This window comes from Equus quagga, chromosome 6 (genome assembly GCF_021613505.1).
Source record: "Equus quagga isolate Etosha38 chromosome 6, UCLA_HA_Equagga_1.0, whole genome shotgun sequence".
NCBI classification, from domain to species: Eukaryota; Metazoa; Chordata; class Mammalia; order Perissodactyla; family Equidae; genus Equus; species Equus quagga.
The window spans coordinates 115,811,345-115,826,238 of NC_060272.1; the positions used below are offsets into that span (position 1 = coordinate 115,811,345).

A 14,894-nucleotide genomic window follows, 5' to 3' on the forward strand; every position below is an offset into this window, starting at 1 on the left:
GCTCACCTTGTGACCACTGACCTGCTGACCACTGATCTGCTGTGCCAGCTAGGCATCTCATGACAATTGTAAGTGAGACATTCGTATCATACATGATGTATGCTCTTTTGTTTTGTTTTGAGGATGATTAGCCATGAGCTAACATCTGCCGTCAATCCTCCTCTTTTTGTTGAGGAAGACTGGCTCTGAGCTAACATGCGTACCCATCTTCCTCTATTTTACATGTAGGACACCTGCCACAGCATGGCTTGACAAGTGGTACACAGGTCCACACACGGGATCCGAACCAGCGAACCCTGGACTGCCAAAGCAGAAAGTGTGAACTTGATCGCTGTGCCACTGGGCCGGCCCCGTGATGTATGCTCTTTGTTCCAAGATGGTATATAACCACTGTGTACACCCTACTTCTGTGGTGCCCTTCTTTCTTGGGGAAGGAAGGCCCCGGGCTAATCCTCAGATCTGGCTCATAATAAACTCACCCCAATTTTGATTTATAGATTGATTATGGATTATTTGCATCAACAGAAGTCCTATGACAGGTAATTGACTTTAGTAATGTGGAAATAACATTCTAGGCCCAAGATGGAGCCAGTCCTGTGGTCATGTCAGCAAACCGAAACTTAGATAAATTTCTTGACCCTGTAAATACTCTGCTTGACCAGAAACACAGTATTTTTAGCCAGTTCCCTAATGCCAAGCCAATTCTGGGCCTGACTGGTTTGACAAGGTGGCCCCAGACGATCAGATATTTTCCATTTGTCTCTTCCTTTTTCTTTATCCTATAAAAGCTTCTTGCCTCCCACCCCATTTTGCAGTTATCCAAAAGGAGATTGTCCACTTTATGAAGTGTTAAATAAAGTTTGTTTTTATCACCTAAATTGTCTTCTTTAATCATTTTTTTTAACACCAAGATCACTCAGTTCTCTGGAAAGCAAGCCTGGATTGGACCTCTAGTTCTCCTGTCATCCAGACCAGTGCAATGCCACTGATGCTCACTTCAGAAATATCCCTGTCAGTACTTCTTCCCCAGATCTCAGGAAGCACTGACAGACACACAGAGCCGTGGAAAGATAGCCCTCTCTCAGGCTATGCCGCCAAGACCAAAGTTGCAAAGATGGATCTTTGGCTACCATGCAAACTCCTTAGAAGGTTTCCTTTCTTAGATTTTTCAACAGTTCAGTGTCTATCCTGCTGATAAAGGCCACATTTTGCAAATTGTGTTTGTTAAAATGCACATATTGGAGATATTCAAAGTTTTCCACAAAAAAGTCTTCTATATCCAAATACATTTGAAGCATAGAATGCTAAAATCTCCTTTTAAAGATTCACAATGTAATATGAGCATATTAAAGGCTCTAAGTCCTGCAGAAAGGAAACCTTTATGCCCAAAGTTTGCAAACTTATAGAAAGCCTTTTTTTCTTCCATAAGAAAACTAGGCTGTTGGGGCGAGCCTCAGGGCATGGTGGTTAAGTTCAGAGCACTCTGCTTCAGCAGCTGGGGTTCACAGGTTCGGATCCCAGGTGTGGACCTACCCCACTCATCAGCCATGTGTGGCAGTGAACCACATATAATGTGGAGGACAATTGGCACAGATGTTAGCTCAGGGCTTATCTTCCTCAAGCAAAAAAATAAATTAAAAACCAGGTTCTTTGAGAAATCATTTGAGATACCAGGTTAGGGAATTAAAATAACTGATATATACGATGGCTATATGGTATCTGCAAAATTTCTAGTCATACCTGATAAATCCATACTTAATGAATCTACATCAGAAATCCAAATTCCAGGCCATTCTTTCGAAACCAGACATCTGGCCTTTCTCTACAGATGCCTCTGCTAAGACCACCTTCAAAGGTAGAGAAAACTGATGGCAGAGGGAAAAGGTTCTGTGCCCTCAACTTACAGTTCTGTTTTTAATGACTACTAAAGCTTCTTAGACCATCAAAGGCATTTCCTTGAAGACTAGGAAGCCACCATAATTTACTTTCATTTTGCTTTTAGCCAGAGGGTTGCATCATACAAATTTTCACAATGGTTTACTTTAATTGAATAACTGAGAATGAAAAACACTCATTCACATTCACTACGGTTGACTGTACCTGTCCTTCGCCTGGGACTGACCATGGCTATGTATGTACCCAACTCACACCTGGGATCTTCCCAGCCAGAGTCACCCTGATTGAAATTGATTTTCCTCTTCTTGAGTGAATTCTGCAACTTTTAATTCACAATGAAACATTGAATTGTCCAAGTGAGATTCGGTTTACATTTACATTAAATCATGTTCAAGAGTTCATCTTGAGAACAATCCCATTTTTTGAATACATCCTGGTTCTCTGTTTGGATATGACAAATTCATCTGTTCATTCATTGTACAAGCAATTGTTGCGAACCCACTTTGTGACAAAGGCTATACTAAATACTAGGATTACAAAGACAAAAAAAAATTCTTGCCCTTAGAGAATTTATAGTCTAATGCAGACAGACAGAATATAAAGTAACAATTCAAAAAGACTGGTGAGTGCTATAGCCGTGGAATGCATTGTGTGCTACAGGGATAAATAGGACGGCAACATTTGACTCAGACTTCGTGTAGGGGAGGCCTCCTAGAAGGGGAGACAGTTAAATTCGAAAGAACAAGTAGGATTTAGAAAGGTGAAAAGGATACATTTGAAGATGGAGATAAATAATGTGGCATAGTCAAAGAATCAAATAGATGTTATGTCAAAAGCAGAGTTTTTGTATGCAGCAGTAGAAAAGCACTGCATGCATAAAAGTTAACTAGGATATAAGCCCTATCTTTGGGAGATTGAGGTCTTGTGGGAGAGACATTTATAATCAAGTACTTTGTAATACAAAATAGTATTGCTACAATGGCATGTGAGCAAAACGCTCTAAAGAGTTCATCAAACTCAGCAGCATACATTTAAGGTTCTTCTACTTCAGGATGAAATACTTCATTGTGAAAAGGATTGCTCATTCAGAAAACTACCCAGCGTTGCTCCTTGAGCTGTGCTATGATAACCCGACCATCTTGCTTGCATGCCATAGCTAATGACAAAACTCAAACTCACAGATGTCTCGTGCAGAAGAGAGCCCAACCATCACAAATATTCTTGTTGAAAGATCTGCTGTAATAAAAATGCTTTTGATGACTTCAGAAACATGGTGATAAATGACAAAATCTGTAATGTTGTTTGAGCCTAAGTCACAGCATATCAAAAATCACAGAATTCCAGAGTTGGAAGGAGCTGCTCCATTTTTACATATCATCATCATCATCATCATTATCATCATCATCATCATCACACTTTATGTATTCACTTTGGTCCTGGCACTGTTTTAATTCATTTAATCTTCACAACAGCCTATGAAGTATATTCTATTCTAAGAATTCTGATTCTAAGGAAAGAGATAAGTAATTTGTCCAAGGCAAATGCTAATAAATGGTGGAGCTGGAATTCCAACCCCAGCAGACAATCTCGAAAGGCCAGGTTCTTGCACCATGCTCTATGCTCTAGCACACAGCAGTCAAGATGAGGAAATATGGGCTCTAAGAGGCTAAACAATTTACCAAAGCTTAAAGAACTGGTTGGGCCTGCTGCTTTATTCACTAACGCAAGCAGAGCATGGAAAGTAAACCACAGTATCATGTACTGAGATGTAGCAAAGTAAAAAAATAATTGCGATTCTTGAAACCAAAAAATAATTAAACAGAACTACAATTAGAGTCTTGACTTTCTTCCCTGCTGAGGATCTTAGCACAATTCTGATGTTCAGCTGTGACCTACGCATCACGTTTTTTTTTTTTTAATGGCTTTTTATAAATAGCTTTGTAAATAATTTTCTGATACAACAGTACTTAAAAAAAGAGAGAAGGGGCTGGCCTGGTGGCATGGTGATTAAGTTCATGTGCTCTGCTTTGGGGGTCCAGGGTTTGTGGGTTCGGATCCCAGGCATGGACCTACACACCACTCATCAGGCCATGCTGTGGTGGCGTCCCACACACAAAATAGAGGAAGACTGGCACAGGTGTTTGTTCAGGGCCAATCTTCCTCACCAAATAAATAAATAAATAAAATGCAACAGACGTGGAGAGAAGATGTCCCACAGTGAATAAGGGGCTACTAAAAAAAATGGAGAGAGAGAGAAGGAGAGAGCTTAATGCTCTGATACAGGCAGGATTGGAGCAGAAGTGAAAGAAAATGCAGCAGTGATAAGCACAGAAGCCAGGCTGTAAATCAGAACCACCAGACCCGTGTGCCTCTTCCGGTTCCACCATTTCCTTGAACAAGGTCCTTATTCTTCCTGAGGCTCTGTTTCCTCATTTACACAATAAATAATTGACAACTTTGGGGGTTGTTAAAATAGTTAAATATGCTAACGTATGTAAATGTATTATGGTTCACCCAAAGCCCCCAGCGTAGACACACACAGCCAGGCTCAACCAAAGCCAGTCCTCCTCCTTCCCCTCCCTACCCAAGGCCAATCAAACAAAGTTTTTTCTAAAGCGTATTGAAAAAGTTACCACTGTAATGGTGCTACATCTCATTAAACATCTGTCCAAACCCACAGAATGTACAACACCAAGAATGAACCCTAATGTAAACTATGGGCTTTGGATAATCACAATTGGCTCATCAGTTGTGACAAATATACCATCCTAATACAAGATGTTAATAACTCAGGAAACTGGAGGGAGGGGGTGTATGTGAAACTCTCTGTACTTTCTGTTCAATTTTTCTATCAACCTAAATCTGCCAAAACCCAAAATTTATTAATTAAAAAAAAGTTATTAGTTGAGCCATCTTTTGCCATGCTCCATGATTTAGGTTGAATTGACTCTCCAGTAACACTCAGACAGAGCTAGAAAATTTTCTATAGAGCAGTGCGGGGCCATCAGCAACAAAAAAGAAACAAGGCAAACCACAGTGACTTCTTGCCAATCACAGGAATAGGCAATTGGCGACTAAGCATGATTTTAGCCAGGTTGGACTGCTCTGTCCTTTCTGAGGATCTGCATATCCCCAGCTACTCAAGTGCCACTCAAGTGCCATCAGGTCTCACTGGCCCACAGGACATTCTCCCACATTGAGGCCCCACATGAGAATGCACACCCAATGCCTGTGCTAGTTCCCCATCCACATGCGTGAGTCCCTGATGCCTTTGTGGCCCACTGAGCTTAACTACATTAAGAAGACCAAAACTGGGTCTGCTCACTTTGGGAGAATTTGGGGTGGGCTACAGAGATGGGAGCATGGGAGGATGCTCTCTGGCAGTGGGATTAAAAATGCTTCAAGTGCTGGTTCAAACACAAAATCTCCATAAACATCACAGGCTGCAAATAAAGTATCTGAATGCCTGATTAGATGACTTACTGTGGAGTAAATCTGTGCAGGAGACTACAGCAATGCACAAGAACGGCATCGTATAACAATTGCAAACACCAATAAGTCAGAGAAATATTTTAAAAGAGAGAAAAACATGGAGCACACAGCAATCTTGGCTAAAATACTTTCTTAGAGTCTCCAAGACACAAGTAGGCTATCTCCAAAACTTAGTTTGCAAATCGTTTGTCTAGAAGTGAGAACATATTTAACATAGGCACAGTGTCCAGGCTGGCTGACAAATGCCGTTCAAACTGCAACATCCCTGGGCACTGCATAAACTCATCACGGTGGGAGATATTTCCTTGGGAAAGCACACTAACACATCTGTCCTGTAAAGTGTTGGCCAAAGGTGTTGAGATTCCTTTACTCAGTTTCACTCAGTTCAGCTCACCAAATTCCAGGGCACCGTGCACGTTGTGACCATGCTCCATGGCTGCCAGGGGTGCTGTTTTCACAGACCACAAAGTGAATGGTGTCCCCTGGAGTTGTGCAATGTGGTGGCTGACCCTGATGTCTCCCATGGTCCAAGGAAAAGTACTGGCTGCAAAAGAGATTTCACTCTCATGGCTTCAGCCCTACTCCACTGCCTCAGAAGGAAGCCAACAGTCCTTGCGAGGGCTAATGATGGCCTGCCTTATTGATGACAATGGGAAACACACCACGGTGAAAGAGTTGCCTCTAATGCCACCTGTAAACTAGCAGGTCCCATCTCTGACTTCACATCACGATCACTCAAGCATCTCGCCCAGAGTTTCTGATTTAATTTGTCTGGGTGGGACCCATGCATCTTAATTCAAAGTTCTCTAGGTGATTCTAATGAGCGGCCAGGATTGGCAATCACTGCTGTAAACAACTGCACTGTATTTTCTTCTCCTTTAAGTATAGGAAGAGGTAAAAGGAGCTTTCATGCCCAAAGACCGCAGTTAGGTCCTTTGGGTGTCAGAAAACCATCAGGGTAGAGTGAGGTGGTGGGGCTAGGGCTGGGGACGCCACCTATAAGACCTGCCCCGGAAAGAGGCTAGAAGCAAGACCCAGTTTGGAGGTGGTTGGGGGAGGGATGGGGAAGAGGAGAGGAAGATAGGATGGCCCCAGACAGAGAGGAAAGGAAGGAACTTTTCCTGACAGCCTGACTGGGAGAGCCATTCTTAGGAAGCCAGTCACACGTGTGACATGTACAGACACAAGGCAGTAGCTTCCTGAATTAGCAAAACTGTTAGAAAGCAAACAAAGGCTAAAATAAAAAACATTAACATAAAGTTTAACTAGTAAAATTTTGTGCTAGCACCAGTTTCTCTTGCATTCTAACTTTTCCCTTGCTGTGAATCTTTAAAGACAAAGTTAAATATGCATATTACAGCAATAAATTTTATTACTCACAAGGCTAATATTTTTTCCATGCTTTTTTTTCATAGTGTGATATTTCAAGACGTAATAGAAATGGTCATTTGGGTTTAGGCAGAAAGTAATAGATCTCCCAAAAGTCATTATTGATCAGATCAGGAGATTTGAGGCTGCTTAATTATCTGCCGCAAAGCAGAAACATTCAGATCTTCTGGTTCATAAATTAAAAATCTCTCGCATCACTCCAAAGTCTAATTCTCCTTCGTGTTCCTAATGTACCGATTACTTCTTGTCAATTCTTCAATGAAACAATGGCCATTATCTCAGTCTCTTACAACACTTCATAACGTGGTCATGAACCTCAATCTTGTCCACTGGAGCCCATCTCATGATCTCCAGCCTTGCATTTGGGATAAGCAATTTTCTACTCAATAACGAAAAACAAAAATCAATCTTTTGAAGGAAAAAAAGGAATCAATTCCTTTTTTTAAATAAAACTGTTTTTTTCTTTTTATATAAAAAGAAAGCCAGATAATAATGCATGACATTTATGTCACACTCTTTAGTTCACACATCTCTTAGTAGACAGACCTCAGTTAAGCCTTTGAACTAAGGATGAGCACTTTGACTAAATGGTTCGCTTTTTGAAGACTTTAATGTTTAGAAAGAAATGCAACCTATGATAAAAATACGTTACTTGAACTTTCTCAGCCTTGCTTTCATCATCTGTACAGTGGGGATTCATAATATCGATTTCACGAGATTTGTGTAAAGATAGCTGCGGTTGTTGTTGTTAATTATACGGACATTCAATTGCCCTCACGCCATGAGCACATGAGCTCCTTATGTTATTGTCTTAAGTCCTAAGTCTTAGTCTTAGAAAGTCTGAAATGTCTAGGTCTTCAAAGTCTGAAGTCTGAAGACTTGGGTCTTAAGGTCCTAACTTCAGGTCTCTCTGGCCATAGAGCTAAGTATTCAGACGTGGTAGCTGTAAGCACTGGGCTGTCCATGACAGCAAGCCTGCTGTGCAACACCACGTGATCTCTGACCATGTCCCCATTAGCCAACACGTTTGTCATCATTTACCATACTTTTTTTTAATAATAGGTAGCATTTTTTTTGTAAGTCTTTTTTTCTTTTTCTTTTTCTTTTGTTTTTCTTAAAGATTGGCACCTGAGCTAACAACGGTTGCCAATCTCTTTTTTTTTTTTTTCTGCTTTATCTCCCCCAATTCCCCCTGGTACGTAGTTGTATATCTTAGTTTCAGGTCCTTCTAGTTGTGGCATGTGGGACGCCACCTCAACGAGGCCTGATGAGTGGTGCCATGTCCATGACCAGGATGCGAACCTGCGAACCAGTGAAACCCTGGGCCACTGCAGTGGAGCACGCGAACTTAACCACTCGGCCACAAGGCCGGCCCCTTTTTTCTTTTTCTTTCTTTCTTTTTTTTTGTGTGTTAAAGATTGGCGCCTGAGCTAACGTCTGTTGCCAATCTCTTCTTGTTCTCCTCCTCCCCCTCCTCCTCCTCCTCCTCCTCCTCTTCCTCTTCTCCCCTAAGTCCCCCAGTACATAGTTGTATATTCTACTTGCAGGTCCTTCTGGTTGTGCTATGTAGGATGCCACCTGAGCATAGCTCGACGAGCAGTGCCATGTCCACGTCCAGGACTGGAACCAGTGAAACCCTAGGCCACCGAAGTGGAGCCCGCGAACTTAACCACTCGGCCATGGGGCTGGCCCCATCATTTACTATTCTTAACACAGGCAAGCACTACAGTGGGGAAGAGATATATGAGGACTCCAGAGTCCTCCTACCATTGAATCCCGTAGCCTGCGATTTCCACGGACTACAAGGAGCCCAGCACCAAAGCAACTTACAAATCTACAGACCAGAAAACATCTCTTTACTGGGGAGCAAAGACCAATAGTTCCCAATAAAGCAATTCAGCAATAATCAATGGGTGAGGCCACGTAGCTTCTGTAATGCAAAATGCTGCACGTGGCACACTGCTCCCTCCTAACCTGAATAGTCAAATCAGCACCACACAGGCTTTATGGCCAAATGAGAAAGATAAAATGGGTTCCATCTGGGATTTTTGAAAGTGCAAAGCTAGTCCTGCCTGAGAAACTTTCCCTGTCACCTCATCTTGAAGCCACACTCTAAAACCAGAGTGTATTTTGACTGATTTTTAAATGGTTTATGAGGCTACTGGTTTTATTCTATTTCCTTTTGCTGTAGTAATGTTCTTCAGAATTTGGAAGATCAGCTAATTAACACCAAGCAGTAGTCTTGACTTGGTGGCATGGTATTTTGGGCTGGTGTTGGGAGTTATTTGTTCCCCCAAAATTCATATGTTGAAATCCTAACCCCCAGTACCTCAGAATGCAACTGTAATTAAAGATAAGGTCTTTAAAAAGGTAATGAAGTTAAAGTGAGGTCATTGGGGTGGGCCTTAAACCAATACGACTGATGTCCTTATAAAAAGAGGAAATTACGGCAGACGGGTACAGAGGGAAGACCATATGAAGACACAGGGAGAAGATAATCATCTACAAGCTAAAGAGGGAAGCCTCAGAAGGAGTCAACCCTACCGGCACCTTGACCTTAGACTTCTCCTCTGGAATTGTTAGAAAATAAATTCTGTTGTTGAAGCCACCCAGTCTGTGGTCTTTTATCGCTCTTCCTTCTCTTTCTACCCTCTTTTTTCTCCTCTCTTGGTCTCATTGCAACATTAAAAATGTAGCATTTCTTAAAAATTTGACCTCTACTGACTTCTCCTACATATCCACTCCCACGGCCTTTGGCTATCACCTCTAGACTTAGGTATCTCTACCCTCTCCCGTAACCTCCAGATACACGTTCACAATCACCTGCTGGAGACTTCCCACCCCTATGCCCTGCTAAATGCCTGCTACAGGCATTTAATTGTTTATTTGCAGTCATTTAACAAACATCTGCCTTTTACCCAAGTCTGTAAACTTCTCGAAGATAACAGCCATGATTGTTCTGCTCGCTTATGTGTCTCCAGCCCTGGTCATTGTGCCTGGTACAGAGAAGCTCAATAATTATCAGCTGAGTTACTGACATCCCATTGCAAACACTGGACCTATAAGAAAACCTGGTGAAAGTGAGAGCTGCATGTTTGAATGGCTACGTCATTCCATTAGGTGATAGTTTATAGGCTGAGCATGGTGCAATCCCAGGGTTTCAAATTCTCAAACAAATATTTCCTCCTGAGGTTGGACCCCTCCTACAATGGAGAAAATCCTAAGAAAAACAAAACAATTTCTCTCCTTATATGTTTATCTGAAAGAGCTATAAAAGTCTCCAATTCTGGAGAGTCAAGAAGAAATGAGGACAGAGGGAATGTCACATCACCCTTGCAGAGATCTCTCCATACAGATCGCTTTGATATTCTGTGAGCTCACGGATCTGTTTCTCGCCTCTACTCAATCTGCTAATCAGAGTTCAAGACTGGGGTAGTGGTGGGTTGAGATCTATCTGCCCAGTCAATGAGATCTGGAAGAAAGCTTTATTTCCATTTCTCTTTTCTTTTCACCTATAAATTGAGCGGCTTGCCATAGGCTTGATTCTTTCAGCCTTCACACCTGTGTTAGCCCTCTCTCAAAGAAGAAATATTTATCGAGCACTTATCATACATCATGTATCATGCTAGGTGCTTTCAAAATACCTTTAAGCCCTTATAAACACCTGGTGAGGTGAGTAGCCATACCCTCATTTTACTCCTGAGGAAACTGGCTAAGTCACTTGGCCAACATTGCAGAACCAAGGAATATTGCAGCTGAGGATTGGAACTTAGCTGAAATTTATTCAATGGCCATACTTTTTTTCTGCTACACCACTCTGATTTAATATTTGGGCTCTCCTATCAATACTACCTTTTGGTTTCAAAACAATCGGTAATGCTTATTGGATGAAATAGAATTATCCTATTATGTTATAACAAAGGGGAAGATTTATATAAAACAAAATTAAAGTATTGCTGTTGTGTTGTCACTGTGTTGTCTTTCCAAGGAGAAGAATCGCTTTTACAGGAAAAGCAAATCTGGGCTATGAAAGGGATTTGACAGGAAACACCAAACAACTTTTAAACAGTTGGATAAATCTTCATCATGGAATTTTGATCCTTTCTGAAGTTCTCCTAACTATACAATGATTTTGCCTTATGATTTACAAAATGAAGAATTTTTGTGCTAATAAGAAATGTAGACCTTGGAATGAAGATACCATGTCATTGAGTGCGACCTCATGAGACAAAGTCCTGGTTCACTTATTTTAAGAGAAGAATTCAGGGAGCATTTGTTAAGTCCCGAGCAGCTGATAACACTTGATAGAATGCAGAGATGAGGCCCCGGGGAGGTGGAACACACACCAGCAGAAGGACTTGCAGCTGAGTGAGTCCTGGAGTGCTATCTGCTCCCATCTCTAAGGAACCCAGATAGGAAAGTTTCAAGGATAAAGTTGAGGGTAAAGAGTACCTTACAGTCTTAGCAGCTTTCGGGTAATGCACAAAAAGAGTACTTTTGACACCATATCATAAACAGGGAGTGGATAAGAGTGAAACCAAAGACTATTTTGCCATCTCCCTTAAACTTACTAACGAGAGGCCCAGAAAAATATCTTAACTTTGCAAGATTCCTGTACTCTGTTCTCCAATGAGTAGTTTCCCACCCAAACATAATATCTTCAGACAGCTGGAGGCTACATTTGTCAGAAAAGCACATAGATCACAGTTATATTTTCTTATCTTGATGGCCAAGTTTTAGAGCCCTTTGAAATGTTGCCCCAATCACTGCAGTACAGAGAAAATGCAAGATTTCATTAGGGAGTTGTTTTTTCTCCCAGCCCCTCAAAGGTCTCTGTTTGAGCCTCTCACCTGGTAGCACAAAAGCTATTAAATCACTTGAATGAAAGGTCAGGTTGCAAGCTGTGCAAGTATGGAAGCCAGCAAGCCCTGTCCAGACCACCCAGCTCTCCAAAGGGGTAGCAACACCAGACGCAGACCAGATAAGAGGCTGCCGTCCTGTGTAACCTGGCCCAGGAAAACAGCCTTTCTAGAGAGTCACAGGGTCCCCCATTGTGAGGAATGACTGAGAGCTCTGAAAAGGTAGCATTTGTCTAACTCCCTAAATGGGCAGTCTTGGTTCTCTGTGAGAGAAAGAAAATTTGAAAGATATTTTTGAAAAACATTAAGAAAAGCAGTAAGCCAAATCTTTGGGACTGCTCGCAAAGAAAATGCTGTAAAGCTCTCATTCACCCATATCTGTGTTTAGAAGACTAAGCTATTTCCCTCAGGTCAGAATATCAGAGGTATCATTTCATTCAACCCTTTCATTTATGGATGGAGGAAGTGAAGGTTAGAGAAATTAGGTGGCTCATCCAAGATTGGTTAGCAGCAGCTAAGATTTGAAACACCATGAGGACAAGGACTCTGTCCATATTATACACAGTGATTTTTTGCCGTCCTTGGAAACTAGCATGGAGCCTGGCATGTAGCAGGTACCTGCAAGTGTTTGCAAAGAAGAAAGGGAAAAAAGAAAAGGGGCGCTGATGACCACATCTTATTTTCTTTTTACTGTAAATATGCCATAAAATGTCATTGGGGATGGGGATAGGGATGGAGGCTGAATTCTTTCATATTTTGTCAAATGAGGACCTCGACATGACAGAGGAATCACTTCCTGTTTCTCCCAATTCTTGTGGGTTGGTCCAGTCTAAACTCAGTTTCTAGGAATTACTGCTTCTGAACGTCTCAAGAAATAATCCAGCTCAGTTTGTTCCAACTCAGCCTAGCCCATTGCCAGGAGCTGAGCATCCCCAGGAGGCCGAGAAAAAGTTAAGAACAGCCCTGGTTATAATCTCCAAGACAAACACTGCTTGGCCATTCGGAGGCAGTCAGATCACACAGCCCCACACATGGAGGCAGGCGAACATGGCGGGCAGGTTCCTTTGCCCAACTCCCTTTTTCGCTCATGGGAATGGAAAGGCGGAGATGGAAAGGGAAGCAAGAAAAAAGAGATGAGGTTAGTGGGAAAACTGGTTAAAATCCTTGGTTTGTCAGCCAAGCATGCAAGACCACGTTGCACATTACCTCTGTTCAGCATCAGCTCAAACTCCAGCTTATTATTTAGATACGAGGTTTAATATTAACCAAGTACATGGTGAGAATTTAATTGTCAAGGACAATGGAGAGTAGTGCTTATCCAAGTGTGATCTTACCTGCATCAGCATCCCTGGGTAAATTCCCAGCCCCACCCCAGGTCTAAAATCCTTTGGGGGTGTGGCCTCGGCACCTGCCTTTCACCAAGCACCCAAGTGGTCCTTATGCGCACTGAGTTTTGAGACTCTTTTTTGGAGAGAAACAGCAAAGGTAGTAAACATTTTCCTAGAGTTACACTGAAGACACTTTTATCAAGTGTAGGCAGGGGACTAAAGCAACTTAAGCTCAAAGTGCAGCCGGAAATGGCAGGACCCGTTTTCCAGAGCAGAAACCTGAAGAGCATTTGGATCACCAGTTCGCCTGTGCGAAGCAGCCCTGAAGAGGTTAATCTCTCCAGCAAGATTCCCAGGCCATAAACTCCGACCAGCCCCCGGAAATGCTCTTTTTAAGCTTTGTAATTCACACCACGCAACAGGACAGAGCACAATAGCAAAAAAAAAAAAAAAAAGCAGAAATGAAAATTAAATGCCTTGAAAATTATTCCTGTGATCCAGGTGAAAACCAAAAAAAAAAAAGTACTTATTACAGCACCAAGGTCTCTGGACCATTTCTAAGCAATGAGCAGAAAGAGCTTAAAAATCAGTCAAAAACTTCAAGACAATACGATTTCTTTGCCTTCCAACCCTGTCTCATCCCCATAATAACAGAAGCATGCTTTTAAAAATATATATCCACATATAACTCAACTAAGGCAAAGGTATCCAAAAATCATTTCATTCAAATTTCTATATCTTTATACTATGAGGATATTATCTGTATTGTTAAATTTGGAACTTTTTCCTTTGCCATTTCCCTTATCTGAGAAGAAACATTCTGATCTGGAAGGAAAAAAAATACAAAATTTAAAAATGGTTATTTCATTGGTAAGTGCCATTGGGATGGATTCAGAAGAGAGTTACGAATTCGTGTTACATAAGAAAGAGACTCCTCTTTTTGGCATATGGTTTTTTACACTGCAAGTTGTCACTTTCTGAGTTTGCATGAGAATTAAACTTCTGCAAGCAGACTCTAAATACTTCTCGCATCCTCACTTCGAGTTAATGTTAACACGCAAACAACCCCTGGGGCATTCTGCTAACAGAACCGTCACAGTCAAGATGAGAGCAAGTACATAAAGCAGATACTTACAGATAGTGGTTTTCCTTTCCAAGCCAAAAAGCTAGAAACCCTTGGCCCAGGCAGGCGGGATAAGAGTCACTGACCCGGTAATCTCTGGTTTAAAGGACTTTGAGAGGAAGGGGGAGGAAAAACAAGCCAGGGAAGGAAAGAGAGCTGAAATTCCAGTCTTTCAGGTCAGCTGAGTTTTAGCTTTCTTTGTACTAAAAATCCATTAACCCACCCAACAAGAAAATGTAGAACTGAAGGTCACATACACACTCCACTGTCTTTGCTGGTCTTCTTGAAGCTGCTGCTGCTGCGGCTTTGAAAACTTCAAGACTGCCAAGCCTCAGGACTCCCTCTGAGCAGGGCATGATAAAGGATGCCTGCAACTGTTTGCAGGGCGCCCGACCCCTCTGGCAGAGAGCCACAGCTCGTCCAGTCCCTTCTGCTGGTTGGGTCCGCAGGGACAAAACTGAGCTTTTGTTAATAAGGTCGGTTGCTTCTCTTCCCAGACTCTCCCCAGCTTCCTTTCTCACTATTAGTTCTGTTCTAACTGCTCCGCCACTGGCTGAGCCGAAACTGCCTCTCCCACCCGCAGCTCACAGACACACAGGCTCACACACACATGGGCACACATACACACACTACAAATACAGTCACTCAAACACACCACACACAGGCACCCACGTGCGCATAAGTGCACACACACCCGCACACAGACAAGGCACACACATACGTGCTTTCACACCCATGTGTGTGTATACTCACACATACTATACACACATAGGTACATACACACACATGCTCATACTCACCCACATA

The 14,894-nt window shown here is 42.1% G+C and overlaps 1 protein-coding gene across 3 annotated transcripts in view; it reads right to left on the bottom strand.

The window, feature by feature from the left end:
- The window catches only part of FREM1 (FRAS1 related extracellular matrix 1), a 145,797-nt gene extending 131,229 nt beyond the window's left edge, over positions 1-14,568 (bottom strand). For 2 of the 3 annotated variants that reach the window (XM_046664862.1, XM_046664860.1), the window contains exon 1: positions 14,345-14,568. The gene's annotated coding sequence lies outside the window, so the exon portion shown is untranslated. Of the gene's footprint in view, positions 1-14,099 lie in introns of all 3 variants that reach the window. The other variant, XM_046664861.1, reaches the window with a different exon arrangement.
- Between the last annotated feature and the right edge of the window lie 326 nt (positions 14,569-14,894).